Source organism: Ovis aries, chromosome 1, assembly GCF_016772045.2.
Source record: "Ovis aries strain OAR_USU_Benz2616 breed Rambouillet chromosome 1, ARS-UI_Ramb_v3.0, whole genome shotgun sequence".
In the NCBI taxonomy this organism is placed as follows: domain Eukaryota; kingdom Metazoa; phylum Chordata; class Mammalia; order Artiodactyla; family Bovidae; genus Ovis; species Ovis aries.
The window spans coordinates 35,247,922-35,272,241 of NC_056054.1; the positions used below are offsets into that span (position 1 = coordinate 35,247,922).

Here is a 24,320-nt window from a genome sequence, read left to right on the forward strand (position 1 = left end):
CTGATAACTTCTCAAAAACTCATTTAGCTAAATATCTTTATTCAGTTCAGTTCAATTCAGTTCAGTCACTCAATTGTGTCCGACTCTTTGAGACCCCATGAATTGGAGCACTCCAGGCCTCCCTGTCTATCACCAACTCCTGGAGTTCACTCAGACTCATGTCCATCGAGTCAGTGATGCCATCCAGCCATCTCATCCTCTGTCATCCCTTTTCCTCCTGCCCCCAATCCCTCCCAGCATCAGAGTCTTTTCCAATGAGTCAGCTCTTTGCATGAGGTGGCCAAAGTACTGGAGTTTCAGCTTTAGCATCATTCCTTCCAAAGAACACCCAGGACTGATCTTTAGAATGGACTGGTTGGATCTCCTTGCAGTCCAAGGAACTCTCAAGAGTCTTCTCCAACACCACAGTTCAAAAGCATCAATTCTTTGGCACTCAGCTTTCTTCACAGTCCAACTCTCACATCCATACATGACCACAGGAAAACCATAGCCTTGACTAGACAGACCTTTGTTGGCAAAGTAATGTCTCTGCTTTTGAATATGCTATCTAGGTTGGTCATAACTTTTCTTCCAAGGAGTAAGCGTCTTTTAATTTCATGGCTGCAATCACCATCTGCAGTGACTAGGTGTTATTTAAACCCGTGCTATGTGGCAGACAGTGCCATTAGTGCTGAGAACAACTCCTTGGTAAATAAGTAGATAGGGTCTCTTATCCATAAGGAGTTGACTTTCCTTAGAGAGTAGAGGAGACAGATATTAAACACAGTTGACAACCGCATCATAAATTGTGATAAATATGAGGAAAGAAGGAGACAAGCAAGAGCCTGAGATGGAGGCTGGCAAGGTGAGTAGCTGGCTTATATTGGGTAAAAGAAGAGGGACTGGGAGAAGATGAAACTGAAATGACAGCCGTGTGGCAATGGAGATGGCAGCCTGTGCAAAGGAGCGGGCTCTAGAGCACTTGGGAAACAAGTGGAGTTACTGCCGCTTTCTTCAATATTTGCCAAATAGAGTTGGATGCATCTAAAATGATTTCCTATCAGCACTGTTCAGCAATAGCCAAAAGGTAGAAACAGTCCAAATGTTCATCAGCTGGCGAATGGACAGATGAATTGTAGACTGTCCATACAATGGAGTATTATTCAGCCATATAAAGGAATGAAGTACTGACTCATGATACAATGTATGTGAATGTTAAAAACACGAAACTTAGCGAAAGAAGATGCCAAGTATTGAAAGAACACAAATTGTATGATTCTGTTTACATAAAATCTTCAGAATAGGCAAATCCGTAGGGACAGAGAGGGATTAGTAGTTGCAAAGAGGTGCAAGTGGGAAATTGGAAGTGATTACTAACAGATATAGGGTTTCCATTTATGGTGAAGAAAAAGTTGTGGAACTGGAGTGGTAATGGTCACACAACATTGTGAATATACTTAATGCCACCAAACTGTATGCTGCTGATGCTGCTAAGTCACTTCAGTCGTGTCCGACTCTGTGCGACCCCATAGATGGCAGCCCACCAGGCTCCCCCGTCCCTGGGATTCTCCAGGCAAGAACACTGGAGTGGGTTGCAATTTCCTTCTCCAGTGCATGAAAATGAAACGTGAAAGTGAAGTCACTCAGTTGTGTCCGACTCTTAGCAATCCCATGGACTGCAGCCTACCAGGCTCCTCTGTCCGTGGGATTTTCCAGGCAAGATGTTAAATTTGTACAAATTGTTAAAATGGTACATTTTATGTTGTTTATATATTTCCTCAATAAAAAATTATAGTAAAGTAATGGTATCAAAAGCAGATCTGTCTGTAGCAACTGTTTAACTTTCCAGTTTACCAGACTTTTGACATGCTTAGGGGAAGTATGGGAGCAGGTGTCATGGCTTGGGGAAAGAGAAAAAGGTGTAGAATAGTCACATAAGGGAGTAGGAACATGAATGAAATTAGCATGATTATCAAGCAGTCCTAAAGTTCTGCTTGAGTTTAATGATCACGAATTTAAAATAAAACCAATCAGCAGGGTTTTGTTTTTTCTCCACTCAGTTCTGTTGTGAGGATGATGAAGAGTAGGTAGAGAATTTTATTTAACTAGGGTTGATATTAAAAGTAAATTTGAAGCATTCTTATTTTATATTTAATTATATTTTTGTGAGTTATTTGTACTGCATTAGTTACATTACAGTCAGAGAATATGGTTTGTATGATGACGATTCTTTGAAAGTAGTTAAGATTGCTTTATGGCCTGGGACAGTTTTTCGTAAAGAGTCTACATGTGTTTAAATAAGATGTGTATTCTCTGACATTGATGCAAGACAGGTAGATAGATATTCATTAGATCAACTTTGGAAATTGTGTTGTTCCAGTTTTCTAGATCTTTATTGACCTCAGTGCTTAATTTTTCACAGATAATTGTGTTATGTAATATTCTAACAGATCATAGGTTTACCTGTTTCCATCTGAAATTTCACCTTATTTTATGCTTTATATTATTCTGAGGTTATCTTAAACACATATAGATATAGAATCACTAAAATTACCAGAGAATTAAAACTTTCACTATTTTGTAGTAACCTTTTTCTTTTTAATACTTTTAATTTTGTATTGGGGTATATCCTATTAACAATACTGTGATAGTTTCATGTGAACAGCAAAGGGACTCAGCCATACATATACGTGTATCCATTCTCTTCCAAACTCTCCTCCCATCCAGGCCACCACAAAACATTGAGCAGAGTTCCATGCGTTATGCTGTAGGTCTTTGTTGGTTATCCTTTTTAAATAGAGCAGTGTGTACATGTCCACCCCAAAGCTCCTAACTATCCATTCCTCCGTTCTTCCCCTTTGGCAACCATAAGTTTGTTCTTTAAGTCTGTGAGCCTCTTTCTGTTTTGTAAGTTCATTTGTATCATTCTTTTTTTTTTTTTTTTTTTCAGGTCAGTTCAGTGTCTGACTCTCTGTGACCCCATGAATCGCAGCACACCAGGCCTCCCTGTCCATCACCAACTCCCGGAGTTCAATCAAACTCACGTCCGTTGAGTCCGTGTTGCCATCCAGCCATCTCTCTGTCGTCCCCTTTTCCTCCTGCCCCCAATGCCTCCCAGCATCAGGGTCTTTTCCAATGAGTCAGCTCTTCGCATGAGGTGGCCAAAGTACTGGAGTTTTAGCTTTAGCATCATTCCTTCCAAAGAACATCCAGGGCTGATCTCCTTTAGAATGGACTGGTTGGATCTCCTTGCAGTCCAAGGGACTCTCAAGAGTTTTTTTTTTTTTTTTTAAGAATCCATATATAAGGGGATGCTATTTGATATTGCTATTTCTCCTCTGACTTACTTCACTCAGTATGACACTCTCTCAGCCCATCCATGTTGCTGAAAATGGCATTATTTCATTCTTTTTAATGGCTGACTAATATTCCATTGTATATAAATACCGCATCTTTATCCTTTCCTCTGTCAATGGACATTTAGATTGCTTCCATGTCTGGGCTATTGTAAATAGTGTTTCAATGAACATTGGGATGTGCATATCCTTTTGAATCATGTTTTCCTCCAGATACATGCCCAGGAGTGAGATTGTAGGGTCATCTTGTAGCTCTGTTTTTAGTTTTGTAAGGAACATCCGTGCTGTTCTCCATAGTGGCTGAACTAATTTATATTGCCACCAACAGTGTAGGAGGGTTTCTTTCTCTATATACCCTCTCCAGCATTTATTGTTTGTGGATTTTTTGATGATAGCCATTCTGACTGGTGTGAGGTGGTATCTCATTGTAGGTTTGATTTGCATTTCTCCAATAATTAGTGATGTTGAACTTCTTTTCATGTGCCTCTTGGCTATCTTTATGTCTTTGAAAAAATGTATGTTTAGGTCTGCCCATTTTTTGATTGGGTTGTTTACTTTATGCTATTAAGCCTCATGAGTTATTTGTCAGTTTTGGAGACTAATCCCTTGTCAGTCACATCATTTGCAAATATTTTCTCCCAATCTGTGGGTTGTCTTTTAGTTTTATTTATTGCTTCCTTTGCTATGCAAAGGCTTTTGAGTTTAAGTAGGTCCTGTTTATTTATTTTTGCTTTTGTTTCCATTATTCTGGGAGATGAGTTGAAAAAGATATTGCTGTGATTTATGTAGGAGAGTGTTCTGCTTATATTTTCCTTGTTTTAAAGGTCTCACATTTAGGTCTTTCTCTGTAATGAGGTTATTTTTGTATATGATGTCAAAGAATGATCTAACTTCATTTTTTTTTTCACATGTAGCTGTCCAGTTTTCCCAGCACCATTTGTTGAAGAGACTATCTTTCCAACATTGCATAGTAACATTTTCTATTTTAAAGAATGCTTTGGATTTTCACAGTTTTATTTAACTTTGACATAATTGATATGAATTTCTTTTGGATAGTGTTTTCCTAAGAAATCTCATTCTTTCCATTTCAACTTATCAGTGGCCGTATGTTTCTATCACTCATAAATAACAAGTATGGGTATTTTAAAAAATCCAATCAGACAAATTTTGCTTTTACTTAGAGATTTTAATTCATTTATAGTTATTGTAATTATTGATGTATTTGCATATTTATCATTTTGTGCTTCTTATTTTACTTCTGTGTAATTTCATTCTTTTTCCTTCTTTCTTTTGGACAGACTTCTAAAAAAAATCTCATACCATTTTTCTCCTGATTTTGAAGTGATATACTTAGTTTATATTATTTTTGTGGTCAACCTTGAAGTTTAAATGTTTATGCTTAAGGAAGTTTGAATTATATTAATGCCTCTATCCTGCTCCTGAATAATATAGATATCTTAAAATATACTCACAGTTTACTTCTTGGCTTGCATGGTGTCTTTTATAATGTTTTAGTTTCAACTAGTCTTACTTCTGAGAATGGCACCCCACTCCAGTACTCTTGCCTGGAAAATCCCATGGATGGGGGAGCCTGGTAGGCTGCAGTCCATAGGGTTGCTAAGAGCTGGACATGACTGAGCGACTTCACTTTTCACTTTCATGCATTGGAGAAGGAAATGGCAACCCACTCCAGTGTTCTTGCCTGGAGAATTCCAGGGATAGGGAAGCCTGGTAGGCCGCCATCTATGGGGTCACACAGAGTCGAACACAACTGAAGTGACTTAGCAGCAGCAGCAGTCTTATTTTAAATCTACAAGTTGAAAATGATTATTTATGCTCTTTAGAGGCTATATGTGCTTTTATTTCCCACATGTTAGCCTTGTTATTTGCTCACTATCCCTTCTATCTACAACTTTTTTTTTGTGAAACTGGTCTTTTATTTTTCTTCCCTGAAATACATCTTTATAGGACTCTTTATTAAGTATTTGTTGGTAGTAACCTACTCAGTTTTATTTACCTGAAAGCTATTTACCATTGATCTTGTAAAATAGTTTCACTGGGCATACTAATCTTTAAGTTTTCAGTTATTTTCTCTTAGCCTTTGATACTACATTTTATTGTCATGATTTTTAGCTTCTGTTACGGTTTTTGAGAAGCTAATTGTCAGTCTAATCACTGTTCCCTTGAAGGTAAGTTAATTCTTTATTTGCTTTTAAGACTTATTCACTTTGCTATATAGCAGAAACTAACACAAGATTGTAAATCAACTATACTCTAATAAAGATTAAAAAAATAATTTGTCTTCCTCTTTGGTAATTTTTTTGTTTTACTATGAGATGCATAGGTGTAAATTTATTTATCCAGCATGGGATTCATTGGTCTGCTATCATAGGTTGAAAAGAATTCTTAGTGATTATCTCTTCAAATATTTTCTCTCCTCCAATTTTTAAATAATATTTTGGGAGAACTATAATTTGAAATACATTTGACCTCTTTATTTTATTCTCCAGATTTCATAAACTCTTTTACTTTGTCTATATCTCAGTATGTATTGCATTGTGGGTAATTTCATTAGGTGCTTCTTTCATCCATTCAGTTATTCTTGTGTTATCTTACCTGATTCCTAATGTACTGTTTACATTTTAAATTTCAATTATTACTTACCAAACATTTAGAAACCCACTCCAATATTCTTGCCTGGAGAATCCCATGGACAGAGGAGCCTGGTAGGCTACAGTCTATGAGGTCACAAGAGTCAGACTTGACTTAGCGACTAAACTGCCGCAACATTTAGAATTTCTTTTTGACTTTTTCAGCCTTCTGATTCATTCTTAATAGTTAGGTTGTGGCTGTGGAAAGAAAAGAAAGTTAGTCGCTTAGTCCTGTCTGACTCTTTGTGACCCCATGGACAGTAGCCAACCAGGCTCCCGTCCATTTAGTAGGACAGTATATATATATACCATGTATCTCGTGGACTCAGATTTTCCACTTTTAGCACAGGCATTTTGGCATCCGATAGATATAAAGTATCAGCTCAGTCATTTCCGACTCTTTGCAATCCTATGGACTGTAGCCCACCAGGCTCCTCTGTCCTTGGAGTTCTCTAGGAAAGAATACTGGAGTGGGTTGCCATTCCCCTTTCCAGGGGCTCTTCCTAACCCAAGGATCGATCCCGGTTTTCCTGCCTTGTAGGCAGATTCTTTACCATCTGAGCCACCAGGGAAACTGGTTGTGGCTTCAGAACTGATGATACTGTTGATACGGGCAACAATTCATATGGGAAATATTTTTTTCTCCAATGCTAAAATAATTGATTTTCCATGTGGGATGTTTTCTTTTCTCCCTTTTTTTAATTTCACCATTTATTAATAACATAATGATCTAGGAATCTCAGCTATTTGCAGTGTCTTTCTTTTTATTTTCCACTTTTTACTGGCCCTGCTGCTGCTGCTGTTAAGTCGCGTCAGTCGTCTCTGACTCTGTGCAACCCCACAGACGGCAGCCCACCAGGCTCCTCTGTGCCTGGTCTTCTCCAGGCAAGAACCCTGGAGTGGGTTGCCATTTCCTTCTCCAAGCATGAAAGTGAAAAGTTTGTGTTGTTAATTAGTTGCTGAGTTGTGCCTGACTCTTTGTGACTCCAAGGACTGTAGCCTGTCAGGCTCCTCTGTCCATGAGATTTCCCAAGAATCCAGAAATGAGCGCCATTTCCTTCCTCAGGAGTTCTTCCTGACCCACTGATCAAAATCCGAGTCTCTTGATCTGCATTGGCAGGCAGATTCTTTACCACTGAACCACTTGGGAAGCCCACGGACAGATAGTAGGTTGCAATAAATATTTGGGTCTATAAATATACAAAGGAGAATTACTGTTTAAACTGTTTGCTTTCCTCTCTAAATTCATGCTTACTTTCATATCTCATCATTAAGAATTTTGCTTATGGTCTTGTAATCTCAATTCTACATTTACAAATACCTTTGAAAAATTTTGTTCTTATTTGTAGGTGTTTCACAGTGAGATGATTGGATTTCCAGTGTGCTATATTTGCAGAACAGAATCACACATTTTGGTTCTTGAATCTACTTATAAACATAGAAAACAATCACTTTCATCCAGAATTTCAAAACTTATTGCAGTAGATTATACAAACATTATTTATAGTAATTTTCCCTGTAACTTTTAGACATTCATCTCTGTTTCATTTCTAAATTTATATGTTTTGTTTTCCCCCATTTATATTTTTTTACAACAACTGATGGCTGATTTATTTCATTTATTTCTTCAAGAGAACTCCTCTTGGATTTATTTAGGAATTATACTGTTTATTTTAAAAGTCTTATTTAGGTATATATTTAATATATTTTAATTAAATTTTGTGAATTTTCTTCTTAGTACATCTTTGGCAAAATTAATATATTTTGATATTAGTGTTCTCATTTTGTGATTATGACAGATAATTCTAAGTATTGATACTTTCTAGATATCTTCCTTTATGGCATACAAGTTAAGAGACCATGTCTGCATTTATAAATGAATTTTACATGTCTTTCTGTTATTAATTTTTAGTATTATTGCACCTCTGCCGGAAAATATCAGTTCAGTTCAGTTGCTCAGTCGTGTCCAACTCTTTGCTACCCCATGAACTGCAGCATGCCAGGCCTCCCTGTCCATCACCAACTCCTGGAGTGCACCCAAACCCATGTCCATTGAGTTGGTGATGCCATCCATCCATCTCATACTCTGTCATCCCCTTCTCTTCCTGCCCCCATCATCAGGTCTTTTCAAATGAGTCAGCTCTTCACATCAGATGGCCAAAGTATTGAAGTTTCAGCTTCAGCATCAGGCCTGCCAGTGAATATTCAGGAGACTGATTTCCATTAGGGTGGACTGGCTGGATCTCCTTGCAGTCCAAGGGATTCTCAAAAGTCTTCTCCCACACCACAGTTCAAAAGCATCAATTCTTCAGTGCTCACCTTTCTTTATAGTCCAACTCTCACATCCATACATGACTACTGGAAAAACCATAGCCTTGACTAGACAGACCTTTGTTGACAAAATAATGTCTCTGCTTTTTAATATGCTATCTAGGCTGGTCATAACTGTCCTTCCAAGGAGTAAGTGTCTTTTAATTTCATGGCTGCAATCACCATCTGCAGTAATCTTGGAGGCCAGAAAACTAAAGTCAGCCACTGCTTCCACTGTTTCCCCCTCTATTTGCCAAGAAATGATGGGACCGGATGCCATGATCTTAGTTTTCTGAATGTTGAGCTTTAAGCCAACTTTTTCACTCTCCTCTTTCACTTTCTTTAACAGGCTCTTTAGTTCCTCTTCACTTTCTACCATAAGGGTGGTGTCATCTGCATGTCTGAGGTTATTGATATTTCTCCCAGCAATCTTGATTCCAGCTTGTGTTTCTTCCAGCCCAGTGTTTCTCATGATGTACTCTACATATAAGTTAAATAAGCAAGATGACAATATACAGCCTTGACGTACTCCTTTTCATATTTGGAACCAGTCTGTTGTTCCATGTCCAGTTCTAACTGTTGCTTCCTGACCTGCATGCAGATTTCTCAAGAGGCAGGTCAGGTGGTCTGTATTCCCATCTCTTTCAGAATTTTCCACAGTTGATTGTGATCCACACAGTCAAAGGCTTTGGCATAGTCAATAAAGCAGAAATAGATGTTTTTCTGGAACTCTCTTGCTTTTTCGATGATCCAGTGGATGTTAGCACTTTGATCTCCTTTTCCTCTGTTTTTTCTAAAACCAGCTTGAACATCTGGAATTTCACAGTTCATGTATTGCTGAAGCCTGGCTTGGAGAATTTTAAGCATTACTTTACTAGCATGTGAGATAAATGCCAGAAAATATAGTATGTGATAATTTTATTTTCTAAATTTCACTGAGTTTAAAAAAATTTTCTAATGTATGATGATTATTAAAACTATTCTATGGGTCCTCTATGATCATTTTCAGATGATAAGGTTTGATTTAGCACAGGCATTCTCTCTTTATATAGAAATATATATATACATATATATATATATATATATATATATAGAGAGAGAGAGAGAGAGAGAGCTTTGCTAATATCAACTTATTATTTCAAATTACTTACTGCATTGAGTGCTCTATACCTGACAAACTTTTCACTATTTAGCTTGCAATTGCATGAATCTTTCTTCAGACACTTTGGTTCTATTTATGTCAATACTTTAAAAGTTATTACAGTCATCATCTCATTACATGTTGTATTTTTAGTAAGCTTCAGTTGATTTGAAGTCTATCTGATAATAATAATAAGAATCTATTTCTTTTTTTTAATTGTCTGGCTTCTCTGCATCATCCTTTTTTTTTTAATCAGTTTTTTGAGGATGTTTTGTTTCATGCATATCAGTTCTTATTTTGATTTATCTAAACATTTAAAAAGGATTTTAATGATCAGTCTTATTGTAATTATTAATTATTGCTTTAACAGTGCTACTATGATCTTATATCTGACTTTTACATTTTCTGCTATTTTTAAAAGTATATCTTTGCTTTTTCTTTCTCTTTTGTAGTATCTTTAGCTATAGTTTGAGAATTTTGTCTTTGTTCTTTCTATCAAATCTAGAGATTTGAAAAGTGTCTGGTTTACTTTTATCTACGTTCTTAGCTGTGTTTAGTTTTAAGTAACTTGGTCAGACTTACATTTAATAATATAGCATCCTTGACAACAGAATTCTCTTTGTTGTCTCCACTGCAAAAAAATAATATAGTTCCATTTTCATCAACTGCTCTTTTACTGTATATATATATATATATATATATATATATATACACACACATACACATATAATTTTATTTTTATAACCTGGACATTTTATACCTTTCTATTATGGTTTATTTCTTGTCATTTGCATATTTATATATTTGTAATTTTCAAGATACAATTTTGCAATTGTAAATGTAATTACTTAGATTTAATTGTAGGTTGCATGGGTTAGTATTCATGGCCAGTCTCTTCATATTGAACTTTACTCTCAACTATTGACTTCTTACATCTTTCCCCTTTGGATGAAGTATATCCTTACGTGAGTTTTTAAGGAAACGTATGTAAGAAATATATCTCCAAAGACTTTATTAATGGAGATGTTAAGCTTCTTTCGATTATGATAAAAAAAATTCACAAAATAACAGTGGCTTGAATAAGATAGAAGTTTATTTATCTTTTGTGTAAATCATTAACAGTCATATAATATAATATACTAAAATAAACTAGCATATTTTAAGGACTGCCTGCAGCCATGCTTTGCACTTATTATCTCATTAAATCTTCAGAAAAGCTCCTGAGGTGAAATTGAGCATTCTCTCTTCTGCAGCAGGAAAACTGTGGCTCAAAGGGCAAAAGCATCTGTCTTGATGCTAGTAAGTGACAGACCTGGGAGTTGAAGTCAGCATTTTCTAGTTCTCATGTTATCCTCACTTCAGCTTACTGTCTCTGAGGAATCAAGTGACGAAGCAGAGCTAAGGATAAAGTGCTGTAGGGACAGAGCTGAGCAATTGGCAACTGATAAATTCTTCTTGGGAAGAATCTTCAAGGAAGCATCAGACAGCAGGTGATACTGGAGAACAGACTTGAATAATTAAAACAAGTTTTCCAGGTGAGTAAGGAAGGAAAAAGCATTTTAGGCTAAGAAGGCAAGGGTTTTGTGTATGTGAGGTATGTAAGCTTTTGTTCCTTAAAGGAATTAATCTTTCTATTTCATTTCCACACATGAAATAGGTGCTTAGTAAGAGCTTATTGACTCAATTTTATTTAGTCATTCTTTTTGTTCTATGTAGCAAACATGCTACTTACCTCCGTAATATTGTCCTACCCTATCTTAGTAAGATAACCCTAGATACTATGGAGAGAGCAATGTGCCCAGATGAAAACTATGTGTAATTCCCAGTCTTCCTTACAGCTTGAGGATATAAATGGAATCTCCTGGGAGGGCTTCTGGGAAACTCCCCAAAGTGCCCTTTACTATATGTTTGATTCCTGATTAGAATCATATATTTACAGTCATGAGTCTAGTGGCTTAGACCATGGGCATGGAAGCGACATGGTAGTGACAATAAAGGACCCTGGGTCCCTGAGGACATTGTGAGGTCACCATACCAATTCTAAATGCCTGTTTTAAAAATATATTTTATGTGAAAAAAAATTCTTCTTGTTTATGCTACTATTATCTCTATTATCTGCTACGAGCAACCAAGTACAATTTTCAACTGATATATCCCCAATTCAGCATCCTTTCTAGGAATGTAAGTGACTGGAACACTTAAAAATAATTGTGGCTAGAAATTACTATTTGGAAAATGCACGGAAATACCAAGAGAATTTCCCAGCTGGACCCCATTCCCAAGGTGGATCTCAAAGACAGTTTTATGCCAACCGTGTAACCTGGAGGAATTCCAGAAGACTTTCAGCAAGAGAAAGTGGATGCTGATACTGCTATACTTTAGTGGAAGCTGAAAGGCTGGAATGATGACCTTTCAAGAAGAACAAATGTTATTAAATAATGGATTTTGTCCCACCTCCTACAACAGTCAAAAGCAAAAGGATGAAAAGGGAATCCTACTCTTCTATTTATAACTCCTCATTCAGGCTCATGCTGACGAAGCAGAAAGCATCTGTAAAATTAGCAGTTTTGCCTGCAAATTAGCCCCTTGCAAAGCCATAAAAAGAATTAAGGAAAATTCTATTAATGGAGTCAAGGATGAAAAATCAAGAGTGATAGAGCATAAATACCCAGACAACTGATACTTTTTTTTTAGAAGAAGATATTACCCAGGTTTTAAATAGCTGCTTAGAGTTGTGTATGAAGAAAATGTTAATTTATAGCCCTTGATCAGTGTCTTTTCTTAATGGCTCCTTGGAGCAAATCAATCAGAACTTGAAGAACACAAGGTTTAGGTTGATGTTAATAAAAACCACCCCATCTACCCTAGTTGAGATATTACTGTTCCACTTTAGAAAGGCAATGCAATAAGTGAAAAGAGATTTAACTTCAGAGGCAAAGTTGGGTTTGAATCTGGCTCTGTTCCTTCACTAGCCTGGGGAAAGTCTTCTACCACTCTGTGCCTCTATTTTACCTTCTATCAAAGAAGCTGATGATTATGCTTCATTGTGTTAAGAGCATTAAATTAAGTACCATATAAAGAATTTGGTCCCTAGTAGGTTGTTAACAAATGTTAGTCCTTTTCTATTTTTCCTTCCTCATCAGAGGGCTAGGGACATCAAACCTCCCTGCAAACCTATGCAAAGCAGTTAAATTTAGTTCTGGGAAATTCTCCCCATAAGATCAGTCCCTATTGAGGAGCTGAACACATTTTCATAATTTATGACTGGTCTTGAGCAATGGGCTCCCATTTGCAATTTTATGAAAATGATAAATCACTATCCAATAGTGGGGGATAATCTCAAGAAAGATTCTGAGACTCTTTTTAACAATAAAAGGGGAGGGATTCCTGTCTCCAGCAAGGAGCATAGATAGGAGATCTTTGAAACTGATACAATTTATTTTTAGGCTTAGTAGTTTTCACGGTCATAGGTATCTATACTGAAATTCTAAGAGAAAGTAAAGAGTTTGAGGGCTCTGTTGAGGGGCTTGGGTGTCTTAAATCACTCCTGCTTTCTTAGTTCAAGGCAGTATTTCACATCTGAAACACACATTTTCACTCCAAGATCTGAAAAATGGCAAGATATAGACAAAGCAATTAAATCCACAATGCACCTGGAGGACGAACACAGTTTGAAAGTGGATGAATCATTAAGAAAGACCTGAACAGCACTTTAAAGTCTTTGTCTCTAATTGATGGCTGTAGCTTATAAGATTGGGCAAACAAATATAGAAAAATCTAACTGTACTAGCAACACTCATCAGGGTAAACCTTCAAAGGTTATAATGTAATCCCTGAATCATTCCCCTCCAAGCTCCAATATCATCCTCTAAGCGAAGAGGATTTAAAGAGCCTCTTGATGAAAGTGAAGAGGAGAGTGAAAAAGCTGGCTTAAAACATCAACATTCAGAAAACAAAGATCATGGCATCTGGTCCCATCATTTCATGGCAAATAGATGGGGAAACAAAGGAAACAGTGACAGACTTTATTTTCTTGGTCTCCATAATCACTGCAGTGGTGATTGCAGCCATGAAATTAAAAGACTCCTGCTCTTTGGAAGAAAAGCTATGACCAAACTAGACAGCATACTAAAGAGCAGAGACATTATTTTGCCAACAAAGGTCTGTATAGTCGAAGCCATGGTTTTTCCAGTAGTCATATATGGATGTGAGAATTGGACCATAAAGAAAGCTGAGTGCCAAAGAATTGATGCTTTTGAAGTGTGGTGTTGGAGAAGACTCTTGACAATCCCTTGGACTGCCAAAGATCCAACCAGTCCATCCTAAAGGAAATCAGTCCTGAATATTCATTGGAAGGACTGATGCTGAAGCTGAAACTTCAATACTTTGGCCACCTGATGTGAAGAACTGACTCATTGGAAAAGACCCTGATCCTGAGAAGGATTGAAGGCAGGAGGAGAAGGGGATGACAGAAGATGAGATGGTTGGATGGCATCACCAACTTGATGGACATGAGTTTGAGCAAGCTCTGGGAGTTGGTGATGGACAGGGAAGCTTGGTGTGCTGCAGTCCACGGGGTCACAAAGAGTCAGACATGACTGACTGATTGAATTGAACTGAAGCTCTTCATGTCTTAAGATCATAGAATCTGGGCTAGGTGGGGCTCTTAAAGTGGTAATTTAAATTCCTCAACATCACCACTGAGTAGTCTTCCTACTTGTATTTGAGCACCTCCAACAACAGAGAGGAACATCCTTTTGAGATAAGCTATAGCATACTAGGCAATCATTTGTGTAGAGAATATATATTCATTTCCAGTGCTGCCATCACAAAGTACCACAAATTAGGTGGCTTAAAACCACTTAAGTTTATTGTGTCACAGTTCTGAAGGCCAGAAGCTTGAAATCCAGTCACTTGGCAGAGCCATGATCCTTCTGAAACTTGTAGGGCAGAATTTTTCCTTGCCCCTAACTTCTTATTTCTGCATTGATACAACCCCCTACAAGTTTTCTTTGTATATGTAATATTTCATACATATATTTGTGTACCATACATATGTTTGTGTTGACTTTATCCTTAGGAGAATTTTTCATTCTAAGTAAAGCAAGTCTCCTCGAAAATAAATAAAAGGAGGACTGAATTGCAGCTGAGGGCGCTGGCAGCAGGGTCATGTTTATGACTCTGAAGTGAATTCCTTCCAAGATTGGCCAGTAGTGGAGAGAGACTTTGAAACAATGTATGGAAAATTCCAGCAACTGGAAGAGCAGACCAGGAGGCTGCAAAAGGACATGAAGAGAAGCCCCCGTGCTGACTTGGCTATCAAATCAGCTGTGAAGGTGTCCTTAGACTTACTCTCTAATCCCCTCTCCAGTCGGACCAGGGCTTTCTGAATGTGGTGGCCATCCTGGACATAGTCATGGAGTGGATGGATCCCTTTAGCCAGGGAAAGTTGAATCAGATCCAAAAGACCATGGTTGACTCCTGAAAAAGTTTGACAGCGTCTCCCAGAACCTCAACATGGTGGTGAGAAGAAGGCTTCCTATAGAGTAGGACTATAGGTGATTGTAGGACAAGGTGGGGAAGGAGAAGACAAGACCAGTGCTCCCCAAACTCCACCAGGCCCCAGAAGAGCTTCAGCCTGTATGGGATGACCTTGAAACCAAGATCAAACAGCTCCTGGATGAGCTACTGAGGTTCTACAACAGCTGATTCCACTCCTTCTAGCCCAGCTTTGAGTCCCTGATCCAAGAGCAGACCAGGAAATGCATAAGACCTTTGGAGACTTGACCTAACATCTTGACCAGCCTGGCCACCTGGATGAAGTTTGGGCAGCAGGAGTGGGAGACTGAGACCAAACTGAGGGAACCCAGTTGCACTCTGTCTCTGTTGTGGCTGATAACTAAATCCCTGTTTCCTTCAGAAGAGTCCTGAGACACAAGTCAGTCTCTTGAGCTTTTTACCTTTTCAAGTTTAGCCTCAGATGTCAGCATAGCGGAAGGCTCTGCCCTTGGCCCTCTAACCCATATGCCAGGTTGGAGATAGAGGCAGCTTCCACTCTGCCTCACCAGCCCTTTGGAACAAAAACTTGGCACCAGGAAACTCAAGCAGACTGCTGTCTCCCCACCCAATAGCAAGATCCAGGAGACGTGGGTAAGCAGTGTAGCAAACCTCCAGAGGCTTTCTTATTTCCAAACTGTTCAGAGTACATCCTGGCCTAGAGCCAGAGCAAGCTTCCAGCTTTCGGAGAGCGTAGGCATTGTCATCTCACTTGAGTGGTTGAGATCACATTTGCCTCCAAAAGAACCATCCTGGAAGTCCGCCTATCCTTGCCTCCTTTCCACTTTAGATTCTTTTTCTCCACTGGGGGAGTTCTATTCTCCAAGAATGTATGTATCTGGGAATTCAGCCTTCCTTCTCAGAGCTGTGGTCCTCCAGCTTTAACAAGCGCCTCCCTCCAACCTCCTAACATGACAAAGCCTGGCTTAGCTCACTCCCATGCCTTAAGTCAAGTGTTAGAAAGTGCCCCAAGTCTTGTAGTTTCCCTGGGTAACCGGGATTCACCTCATGAAAGTATCCTACCATGCAAAATATCTTGGATGGATTCACAGCCTCAGAGTAAGAAGAGTAGGTTTTGAGCTGCCTTTACACTGGGCCAGAAAGAGAAGGCAGGGTCCTGAGGCTGATCTTCAGGGGAAAGGCACAAGGAACAGGCAGCCACAATCTTTTGGGATAAAGTCTAGACACCTCACAGCTGCCAGGAAGAAAAACTGTCTGAGGATGTTCAAGGAAAGATGAATTTGGTTAGTGCAGCTGTGGACCACAGCAGACATGGAACCAGGTCCCCAGGGTTCCTGCCAGAAGCTAATGTATCTGCTCTGGAGCACTGTGTTCTGTGTGGAGTTGGCTGAAGACAACAAAGGAGGGGTTCAGTTCAGAAAGATAAACTACACCTTTGCAGCAGTTGGCTCCAAGTAGTCAGAACTGAAATGAAAGCATGCCATTTTTGCCCACAACTCCCACTTAGGACTAATGGGGAAAAACCAAATATGCTCCTGCTCAGCAATTCATAGGATGCCCATATCCTCATCAATTTGCCTCCAGCTTCCCTACTCCCATAACCTCCCATCAGGATGGACCTTCCCCCTTTGCCACCATAAAGCTTTTTAACTTCTTTGCCTACCTTTGGTTTTGGTCTCTGCCAAATACAAGCTATGGCAGTGGCAGCCTCTCTTGCTGTCAATAAGCAGTGTTTTTTCTCCTAACAGGCAAATTTGGCCTTGGAATACAGAATGAAGCATGGCAAAAGCTAATAGAGTTTTGCCAGGAGAACTCATTGGTCATAGCAAACACCCTCTTCCAACAACACAAGAGAAGACTCTACACATGGACATCACCAGATGGTCAATACCAGAATCAGATTGATTATATTTGCAGCTAAAGATAGAGAAGCTCTATACAGTCAGCAAAAACAAGACCAGGAGCTGACTGTGGCCTCAGGTCACAAACTCCTTATTGCCAAATTCAGACTTTAACTGAATAAAGTAGGGAAAGCCACTAGACCATTCAGGTATGACCTAAGTCAAATCCCTTACAATTATACAATGGAAGTGAGAATAGATTCAAGGGATTAGATCTCATAGACAGAGTGTCTGATAAACTATGGATGGAGGTTTGTGACATTGTACAGGAGAAAGGGATCAAGACCATCCCCAAGAAAAATAAATGCAAAAAAGCAAAATGGTTGTCTGAGGAGGCCTTACAAATAGCTGTGAAAGTAAGAGAAGCAAAAGGTAAGGGAGAAAAGAAAGATATACCCATTTGATTGCAGAGTTCCAAAGAACAGCAAGGAGAGATAAAGCTTTCCTCAGTGATAAGTGCAAAGAAGTAGAGGGAAAAAATAGAGTGGGAAAGACTAGAGATCACTTCAAGAAAATTAGCAATATCAAGGAACATTTCATGCAAAGATGGGCACAATAAAGGACAGAAATGGTATGGACATAATAGAAGCAGAAGATATTATAAGAGGTGGCAAGAATACACAAAAGAACTCTACAAAAAAAAATTTTTATGACCCAGATAATCATGCTGGTATGATTACTCACCTAGAGCCAGACATCCTGGAATGCGAAGTCAAGTAGGCCTTAGGAAGCTTCACTATGAACAACGCTAGTGGAGGTGATGGAATTCTGGCTGAGCTATTTCAAATCCTGAAAGATAATGCTGTGAAAGTGCTGCACTCAATATGACAGCAAATTTGGAAAACTCAGCAGTGGCCACAGGACTGAAAAAGGTCAGTTTTCACTCCAATCCTAAAGAAAGGCAATGCCAAAGAATGCTCAAACTATCGCACAATTGCAGTCATCTCACACGCTAGTGAAGTAATGCTCAAAATTCTCTAAGCCAGGCTTCAACAGTACATGAACGGCGAACTTCCAGATATTCAAATTGGCTTCAGAAAGGACAGAGGAACTGGAGACCAAATTGCCAACATCTATTGGATCATTGAAAAAGCAAGAGTGTCACAGAAAAACATCTATTTCTGCTTTATTTACTATGCCAAAGCCTTTGACTGCATGGATCACCAAAAACTGTGAAAAGTTCTGAAAGAGATGGGAATACCAGACCACCGACCTGCCTCTTGAGAAATCTGTGTGCACGTCAGGAAGCAACAGTTAGAACTGGCATTGGAACAACAGACTGGTTCCAAGTAGGGAAAGGAGTACATCAAGGCTGTATATTGTCACCCTGCTTATTTAACTTCTATGCAGAGTACATCATGAGAAACGCTGGGCTGGAAGAAGCACAAGCTGGAATCAAGATTGCTGAGAGAAATATCAATAACCTCAGATATGCAGATGATACCACCCTTACGGCAGAAAGCAAAGAAGAACTAAAGAGCCTCTTGATGAAAGTGAAAGAGGAGAGTGAAAAAGTTGGCTTAAAGCTCAACATTCAGAAAATGAAGATCATGGCATCCGGTCCCATCATTTCATGGCAAATAGATGGGGAAACAGTGGAAACAGCAAGAGACTTGATTTTTTTGGCTCCAAAATCACTGCAGATGGTGACTGCAGCCATGAAATTAAAAGATGCTTACTCCTTGGCAGGAAAGATATGACCAACCTAGATAGCAGAGACTTTACTTTGCCAGCAAAGGTCATTCTAGTCAAGTCTATGGTTTTTCCAGTAGTCATGTATGGATGTGAGAGTTGGACTATAAAGAAAGCTGAGCACTGAAGGATAGATGCTTTTGAACTGTGGTGTTGGAGAAGACTCTTGAGTGTCCCTTGGACTGCAAAAAGATCCAACCAGTCCATCATAAAGAAAATCAATCTTGAATATTCATTGGCAGGACTGATGCTGAAGCTGGAACTCCAATACTTTGGCCCCTTGATGCGAAGAACTGACACATTTGAAAAGACCCTGATTTTGGGAAAGATTGAAGGCAGGAGGAGAAGGGGATGACAGAGAATGAGATGGTTGGATGGCATCACCGACTCAGTAGACATGAGTTTGAGTAAACTCTGGGAGTTAGTGATGGACAGGGAGGCCTGGATGTGCTGCAGTCCATGGGGTCACAAAGAGTGGGACACTACTGAGCGACTGAACTGAACTGAACTGTTCTCATTTGGGTGGTCTACCTCTACAGAGACTGTTAATTTGAGGATCAAATAAAACACTCAGGATAACATGTACCCCCTAAAAATATCTAGATAGGTTTTCAATATACTTTGCCTATTGATGGACTAGTTCCATTTACGAAGTTTCATGCATCAAAAAGCTTTGAATTTGATCAGGTTGTTGATTGATTCACCTCTGAGAAAGTGGCATTCAATTTCAGCTACTCAGGTGGTGCTAGTGGTAAAGAACCTGCCTGCCAGTGCAGGATACGCAGGAGACTTGGGTTTGATCCCTTGGTTAGGAAGATCCCCTGAAGGAGGGCATAGCAACACACTCCAGTATTCTTGCCTGGAGAATCCCATGGACAGAGGAGCCTGGTGGGCACAGTGCCGGGAGCCAGTGTGAGGAATCCCACCCACGACAAGGTCATGTGGCAGAGGCCTGATAGGCAAGGCGAGTCAAGCCTCAGGCATTTCCCCCTGGCATTTCCTGAGCATGTACCCCAAAAATAAGAATCTGCCTGCCTTGTACTTTTCCACTCTTCTGACACACTCTGGAAAAAGTTAACTCAGGGCTTTAGTCTTTGCATTTGAAAGGTTGTTTCAATCCAAAAACCCCTCTGATGACTTTTTAGCCTGCCTGCAGGACTCCTACAGCTGCACATGTGATTGTTTGCGGCCTCCTGACCGCAGGAGGCACAGGAAGCTTAAAACATCCTAGGAATGTAGGGGCCTCTGAGGAGTCAAAATCATTAGAATAGGACTGATTAAAGGTTTCATTTGTTGAGCCAATACTTGCTGCCAAATTTTCATATCTTTTATTTGTAGATATAGTTGGTATATAGAAAAACAGGTAGCAGACCTGGTATTAGCAACATTAGATCTTTGAGTTAAGTACTTTCTTTGTTATAACCCACTGAACCTTTGTTCTACAGGAATGTAACTTTATTTAGTACTTTCAGGGTGATGCAGAGTAAAGAAAAAACACTTCTAGGGAAAAGGAGTTTTCTGGTTGATAGACAATTATCCAAGAAGAGAGCCATAAAAATGTTAACAGGCCTCTTGGCCAGAAGATAATGTAAACCACCTGAGACCTTTTGTATACGGGAAGATATGCAAAAAGAAAGCCTGGTCTCAATGAGGGTCAGGACTGCTGCCCCTGCATAACTCTGCATATTCCATTATTTCTTTATGTACAACTTGGGGTATATAAGCTCATTTTGAAAATAAAGTCTTGAGTCTTGCACCGATGCTGGGCTCCCCATGTCATTCTTTTCTCCCCTTTTCCGGCTGAATTCCCATCTGGAGCGGGGAGGCTCACCACATCTACTTACTTGCCCTGGCTTCTAAGACCCAAGCGAATGGGAGCCTAAGGCGGGGTACCCTTTGATATTCAAGTGGGCGCTGTTGGCCTAACGTAGATGGTGCAAACCTCTTGTCTCGAGGTTTTATTGGTTTTCCCCGTAAACCAAGTTATTCAGCATCTTTTTCTCCACCTAAATTTCCTACTATACTATTTCTTCCTAATCTAATCTTATATTTCTAAATAAATAAGTTTTCCTTGCCTATCCGTCTCCACTTCGAATCACCCTGGATCCACCGGGGCTGAACCCTGGCAGCACAGTACATAGGGTCTCAATGAGTTGGACATGACAGAAGCGACTTAGCATGCACACATACTACATTTTGCAACATTTAATAGCGTATGCAATAGGTGGCTTATCCAGAGATTATTCTCTCAATGGCATTTAGCAGATAAAACAAAATGTATCATGTTGCCCAAAAAACACAGACAAGTCTCACTGGAGAGCTGTATGCTAAATAACTGGTACTGATGACAAAAGTACTCCCAACCCCAATTTCCTGTCACTAACATGGATTTCTTACTCTGAGAGCCTGTCTTCTTGACAGAAGAAGACACATTTTATGATGCCAATGAAGACATGCCAGAGATTACCTCCTGTGTAACTTGGCATTGAGCAACATGTGTGTCCAATGATGGTGGCAGGCACTATTACTATATCAAGGTAAATAAAAGTCCACTTTTTAAAAATGCCAATTCAAGATACAAATCATGTGTACAGCATACTCAGAACAGAGTTTTGAGCAGTCTAGTATCCTGAAGACTTTCAAGCTTCAGTTCCAAGGATTTGCCAGCCATCCTTGGCAATCCTGGGATCATAGAGATTCCAGTCTCTGCATTTATCATCACATGGCCATATTCTTCCTGCATGAATTTCCTCTCTTCTTATAAGGACATCAGTCATATTGGCTTAAGGTCCCACCCTACTGCTGTGTGACCTTATCTAAACTAATTAAATCTACAATGACTCTATTTCCAAATAAGTTCACATTCTGTACTAGGGGTTAAGACTCTGAAGTTCAGCCAAACCCACTTAGTAATAAAGTGACCTTAGCCAAGTTACTTAAGCCATGGTTTCATCTTCCAAAAATAGGACTAAAATTTGAGAAAATTAAATGAATGGCTAGAGAGTGTATATCAAAAGATGATTAGCACAGGGTAGGTGCTAAAGAATGCTACTTTTTTCTTTCTTAATAATTAAACTTTATTGTCTGATCAATTATTTTTTTTATATGTTCTAGTCCTCCAGCAAAGATTTATTGAACACTTAATATATGCCATGTACTAAGGTATCATTCATATAGCATAAAAAGAGATGTGTTCCTTTTCCTTATGGAGGTTAATCCAACTCTATCCTGGATTTTAACTGAAGAGTTTATTTAGCAAAATGACCTTCAAGATAAGAATGTTTGCTAGCCCACAGTCTGACTATTGAAGAGTAATAAAGGGAAACAGAATCAACATTTATTGTTTATCATGTAGTAGATGCTATGCAAGATGAGTTGCATAATATCTTGTTAAATTCCCCCAGATCTGGGAATGTATATTCAATTAATTAAACTGTGACTCAGAGAAGTGAAGAAAGCTGCCTGTAAGCTCTCAGCTAGGAACTACTGGAGCCACTTTCCTCTCTGCTACACTTAAGAGTCTATGTTATTGGTCAGGCATTTAAGTCATCAAACTAAAGACACAGGATGAAGAGATGCATGAGGAAGAGTAATGGCTCAATCCTCCTTTGGTAAAACCCTTGACTGTATGCATTGGGTGGTGGTTTATCTTGAAAACTGCTAGGCCACTTTTCTACCCAGTTATGGCTTTTTTTTAATACTCATATGACACCAATTCAAGTGAAACTTACATTATGCCAAATTCTACTTACTTTATGATGAATGAGTGGAGAGATCTAGTAGCACCCTGTAGCCATGGTCTTTGGAAATCAGAATGGTAAGGGATGCAATCAGTGGCCACATATGTTGACTTGTTACAATATTTTGACCCCCTTAATTCTCTGATCTAAGAAACTAGATAACTATGCATTAGCTGAAAGATATTCCTTTACCATGTTTCTTATTGACTGCCAGGTCTTCCCAAGATCCTGTATGACTACCCAAGGACTCAAAAACACAGTGCCAGGTAACAAGCTCTCTATATGGTTTGTTTCTTCAGAGAACTCCTAGGAGATTAGCAGCTTGGAAGTCCTTATAGCTGTGGAGTTGATGTCTGTTCCTATGTTCTTTCCCTTCATTTTATGGTCTGTGTGGATCATATATTCTGTTGGACACCAGCAGGAATCCTAAAAGCCTCTCAGAATGATATATTTCTTCTTTTTGGGGTGGAGGGATAAACTACTTCAGAACTCTTTAAGTATCTTATCATGAATTTGCTGAGGCTTACTAAGTAGGTTACACTTGATTCATCTGTCCACGTATAGTTGTGAATCAAAGTCCATTCAATACTGAAAAGGTTCTTCTTCCTGTCACTGCTGTCAGTGAGGATCTTAGGGTAGCGGTTCTCAACTGAGAGCAATTTTGCCAGCCCCTTCCCAGGAACATTTGTCTGCAGATAGTTTTGCTTTTTGTAGCTGGTATATACGTGGAAGTGTCATTGGCATTTATCTGGTAGAGACAAAGTGAAAGTGAAAGAAAGAAGTGAAGACGCTCAGTCGTGTCCGACTCTTTGCGACCCCATGGATGGTAACCTACCAGGCTCCACGGTCCATGGGATTTTCCAGGCAAGAATACTGGAATGGGCTGCCATTTCTTTCTCCAGGGGATCTTCCCAACCCAGGGATCAGACCTAGGTCTCCTGCATTGCAGACAGATGCTTTACCATCTGAGCCGGTAGAGACAAAGGATGCTGTTAAACTTCCTACAATCACAGGAACCTCTTCCACAAGAAAGAATTATCTGGCCCAAATATCGATAGTATCATCAATAGGTTGAAAAACCCTAACCTAGAAGAATATTTTTCTCTTACAGCCTTCAGGCATCTCTTCGGAAACCATATGAACCTGTGTTCCAGGGTCAGATCAACTACTTATTAATTATTTTAACATAGTCAAACAGTTCAATGCTTTTGGACATGGGCTTCACTGCTTGTACGTAAAAATGAGGGAAGTGGTTTTGGGGAAATTGAAACATATTGAGCCACTAGTTAAATTTTATGGTCAAAGGAAAAGGGGGAAAACCTTTAATATTCAAAGAATTTTTTGAAGAGATATTTATAATAGAGAATAGTATAAGATAATTTTATATAAATCTCCCCATTCTGGCTCCTGTGGTAAGGAATGTTCCTGCAAGGCAGCAGACCTAGATTTGATCCTCTGGCTCAGGAAGATCCCCTGGGGAAGGGAATGGCTACCCATTCCAATATTCTTGCCTGGAGAATTCCATGGAGAGAGGATCATGGCAGGCTACAACCCACGGGGTTGCAAAGAGTTGGACACAACTGAGCAACTAATACTACTTTCTGTTTAAATAAATGATAGTTTATTTCATAAAACATTATGAGGATCTAGTTTAAAAATCAGTTCTTATACATGGAAAATGCCTTTATTCTAATGCTAGGAATAAGAGTAATGGGATTCAAATTTGAATGTAAAGTCAGCAAGAGGGAAACTGGTTACTTTGTTTTCTGAGCAGCCTCTATCCTTATTTCTTACTGTTACACTCATTACAGTGCCCAAGCCTCACTTGTTTATGTTTATATCTTTATGACCAAACTGTGTACTCCGAGTGGATGTTAGTGGGTTTTAGTCACCTCTATATCCCCAGTGTCTTGTGCATGACTAACTGCATGTCTCTCAGGAGATAGGTTAGTGCTACCTGCTTTGGCTTCCTCATCTGAAAAATGCAGGCAAAACTGTGAAGTTGTTGAGAGCAATAAATAAAGCAATGCTTG

At 39.1% G+C, this 24,320-nt stretch overlaps 1 pseudogene; it reads left to right on the plus strand.

The window, feature by feature from the left end:
• Positions 1–796: 796 nt before the first annotated feature.
• On the plus strand, positions 797–15,340 carry LOC101122071 (bridging integrator 3-like; annotated as a pseudogene).
• The last annotated feature ends 8,980 nt before the right edge of the window (positions 15,341–24,320 follow it).